Source organism: Hevea brasiliensis, chromosome 2 (assembly GCF_030052815.1).
Source record: "Hevea brasiliensis isolate MT/VB/25A 57/8 chromosome 2, ASM3005281v1, whole genome shotgun sequence".
Classification (NCBI taxonomy): domain Eukaryota; kingdom Viridiplantae; phylum Streptophyta; class Magnoliopsida; order Malpighiales; family Euphorbiaceae; genus Hevea; species Hevea brasiliensis.
In genome coordinates this window covers 87,247,691-87,251,966 of record NC_079494.1, presented here as the reverse complement: position 1 = coordinate 87,251,966, position 4,276 = coordinate 87,247,691, and the positions used below count along the sequence as shown (strand labels likewise).

The following is a 4,276-nucleotide window of genomic DNA, read 5'->3' as shown; positions in this document are numbered from 1 at the left end:
TTCCCTTCACAAAAAAATCATCCCTACAACATAAGGAAGCTCTAGGTACCCATAAGAAGAAGGAAATATAAAGTTTTGGGAAGTTTAAAGTTGGGTCACAAGAGGTTAGTGCAAGATACCTCTCCCTCTCTTCTTTAAATCTTGAAAGCATGATGAAATGAGTGAGTACAACATGAAATTGAAAACAAATGAGAAGAAATTTAAGAACCCTAATTTCAGCAGCCATTAAACTCTTTGGGGTTTGATGCTTTTAAATGATGAAAATTGGTTCCATGAGGATGTTTCATAAGTTGATATGATTAGAAGTTTGAATGAGTTAAGTTTGTATAAATTGGATATTTGAAATTAGGGTTTGTGCATATGAATTGGGGATTTTGGGTAGTTGCTTGAAATTAACCTAATTGAGATGAAATTATTGCTTATAAAAGTGCTTTGTATGCCAATTGAAGTAAGGGAGTTGGAGGAAATTGAAAAGTTGGGAGTGCTTTTTCTGCAGGTTTGGGACTCATTGAGTCCAGCTTGCGTTTTGAGCCATAACTGAATTTGTGTTGCTCCAATTGGTATGAGGCTAATTGAAGGTGAAACCAAACCCAAAACACTCCATTTTCCATGAAAAAAGTATGCCCAAATTCTGTCCAAAACTTGACCTAAACACTATCCCAATCTGGATGACCATGCATAGAACCCAGAAAATGACCAAATGAACAGTACGTATTCATTTGGTCCTAACTCTCTCTATACTAGTCCAAATGACTTGAATTTTATACCATTGGAAAGATTAGACATAGGGATACAATTTTCATGAAGACTACAGAACCTAGAAATGCCATAAACCAAACCAAATTGCTGGCCCAATTTGGGTCACAAAACTGTCTAGAACTAGGTTGTCCAAAAATTGATGGACATAAGCATACCCCACCAGGTTTGGCAAAATAGCCATAACTTGGTCTACAAGAATTCAAATGTAATGAAACCAATGAAAAATTTTCCATAAGACATAGATCTACAAAATTTGTACTTTGACTAAAAGCCAGAAATCAAGAGAACTAGGTCAAATTGCTAGAACAAGTCAATACATCAAAACCTAGAAACTGACCAAACTTCATTTGACCCCAGAATAGTCTTTTAGTTATATCTCCCACTAGAAAAATCCAATTGGGATGAGCCATACTGTTCTGGAAACCTAAGAAATAGGGATCCAACTTTTTTTTAGGAACCTTCGTCAAATTATGAATGTAAGAACCTTAAAATTTAACTTGTAGTCACTGACTTGAATTGAAATTCTGTTGGCACAGGGCACATGAGTTCAGGCCAGTTAATTGGCTCTAAGTGATTCCACAAAACTTGAAAAATTGTGATTCAAATTTCTCAATGATCATAAGAAATAGGACAATAATTTCTATGAAGATCACTATACCTAAAAGTGACTACAACATGTTCCATTAATTAGGTAAAGTTTAAGTTTAAAAGCTGCCTAGTTAAGGAACCAGAATTAGGAAATGAATCAGTTATGGTTATCTGACCATAACTTGAGTTCCAAAAACCTAATTGACATAATTCAAAAGGTAAAATAAAGACAAGACATAGAGGAACAACTTCCATGAAGGAAGTGTGGCCAAACAGTGGCTACAAACTGATCAAATAGATAGGTAAAAGTAAGACACAAAAACTGAACCTAAAGAAAGGTCCATAAGATAAATTATCTTATGGTAGGAATTTAACCCTAATAAGCCTTTAAACACTAAATCACATGAAAGAGGTATGTGGGATCTATTTTCCCACTATAAAGTGACATGAACATTTCTAATAAATAAGTAATAATGTTTAATTGGCCATAGTATACTTAGACTTATTTATTTAATTTGGATCAATTGGTATACCAAATAAGGACTACAGATAGCAGTACTACTCATAAGAATAATCATTAACAGATAAAATCTGTCTGACATGATTGTTCTACAGTCTATATGCCTGCCCATTGGCCATTGTGCCTAATATTATATCTCGTTTAAATGCCTGCCTGTAGGCCTCATTCCTGACATGACCGACGTATACTGGATAGACATATGGCTGCTTAACTAGTATACTCCAGTGTATCCAGCTTTTATAATCTGTTATAGGTTTCTTGGGCACTGATAATGATTAATTAAGACTTAATATATAATAAGTAAACAGAAAATATCTCGATAATTTCAATTGTTTCCAAAGTGCAATGAAAATGCAAAAGACCTAGAAATTATGAATTGCCATATAGAATTATTATTTCAATTGTTTAGTTATTGTTATTATAAATTATGCACCACTAAGCGTTATGCTTAGCGTGTTGGTTTTCCATCGCGTAGGTACTGGAGACCAGTCCCAGCAACTGCAGCAGCAGTAGTGCTCATATAAAGGCCAATCAGATTTGCCAGTGTCTACTAGTAACCTTGATAGTTGTAATTTTGTTGGTAGGGCCCATGTATGTCTAGATTTTATCTTTTTGGTTCATTGTACATAAACCCATGATGTATTTCATTTTGGATTGTAATTAAATTTTGAGATTGTACGTAAACTTGTAAATTATTGTTTATGAATTTCTATATGAATACAATAGACGATACCCTTTTGAGATTTCAATAATAATTATGAATGATATGATATAATAGAATATGATATAGAAAAATGTGAAATGAATATGAACATGTTAACAGGTAATTAGTGGAACTCGCTAGATGCTAACAAAATAGAGGAGGCTCTGTCCGGGTCTCTATATATAAAAAAAAAAATTCTACACATGGATTACCTATTTTTAAATGATATTAAAAATTTACAATGGACATGATAAGATAAGATAAGGTGCTCCGGCACCAACCGTGGCACTTCTTGCTCAACTAGACAGTAGACGGGTAAGGGGCGTTACACTCAATCCAATGAATAGACGAGATTAAAATCCATAATAAGATTACAGTGTGAAATCTTAATTTTGGAATTGTTTCAATAGATAAGTTTTATTCAAAGTTTATTTTCAGCATCCAAAATAAGTTTAATATACTCTTCATTCATATTTGGTAGCCTAAACAGTCAGAACTGCTGTGTAGTCTGATACTTACTAACTAAATTTCTCATGGGATTATACTTCACTCATTACTTTATTACTTGTTAGTGATCCATGTACTTGCGGGGTTGAAAAAACCAGCAAATAAGTTTTTAGCGCCGTTGCCGGGGATTTTAGCTTTAGTAATATTAAGCGATAGGCAATTTAGCTGATTTAGGAATTTGTATTTATTATTTAGTTTTATTTAATTTGTTTTATTTCTTTTATTTCCTCTCAGGCATTTGGTCTAGTGCATGACTAGAGCAAAGCCAGAAGAAGAAGTTTTGGACTTGGATCCCGAGATTGACAGAACTCTGAGAGCAATCAGGAGAGAAAGGAGACACCAAGAACAAGATCAAGAAAATCCAGAAACTCTAATCATGGCTGACAACAACAAAAATAGGCCAAAACTCTTAAAGGATTACGGAGCTCCATCTATACAAGGATTCCAACCTAGTGTTATAAGACCCACAATGGATGCCAACAAGAATTAAAACCGACATGGCTCCAGATGATCCAACAGACCCAATTTGGGGGTTCACCAACAGAAGATCTACATTACCACCTCCAGTGCTTTCTTGCCCTATGTGACACAATCAAGATGAATGGAGTATCTGATCAAGCTATAAGGCTTAGAGCATTCCCATTCTCGTTTTGAGACAAAGCAAGGAAGTGGTTACTTTCTCAACCAGCTGGAACATTCACCACTTGGGAAGACCTCTCACAAGCTTTTCTAGCAAGGTATTTTCCACCTACAAAGACTGTAAAGTTGAGGGTTGAACTCAACACTTTTAGACAAAAGGAAAGCGAATCACTCTATGACGCATGGGAAAGATATAAGGACCTGCAGAGGGAATGTCCACACCATGGCATAGAAGATTGGCTCCTAGTTCAGAATTTTTATAATGGGCTACTACTCTCTATAAGGAGCACGGTAGATTCAACTGCAGAAGATGACCTAATGGAGAAAACAGTGACATGAGCACTTAAACTTCTGGAGAGGGTCACATATCACAACTACGAGTGGTCAAATGAAAGAGGAAACATTAGGAGAACAGCAGGGATCCTGGAAGTGGATGCCCTAAGCATGATAAATGCTCAATTTGATCAGCTCATGAAGCGACTTGACAAAATGCAAGCTAACACTGTTGGTGCAAGCAACCAGCACAGCAATGACTGTGGAGGAGGATATACGACTTCGAA

The 4,276-nt window shown here is 35.5% G+C and overlaps 1 non-coding gene across 1 annotated transcript; it reads right to left on the bottom strand.

Annotated features, from left to right (window-relative positions):
- Positions 1 to 3,839: 3,839 nt before the first annotated feature.
- On the bottom strand, positions 3,840 to 3,946 carry LOC131178236 (small nucleolar RNA R71). The gene has a single exon (XR_009147368.1). It is a non-coding gene; the product is annotated as a small nucleolar RNA R71 (small nucleolar RNA).
- Positions 3,947 to 4,276: the final 330 nt, after the last annotated feature.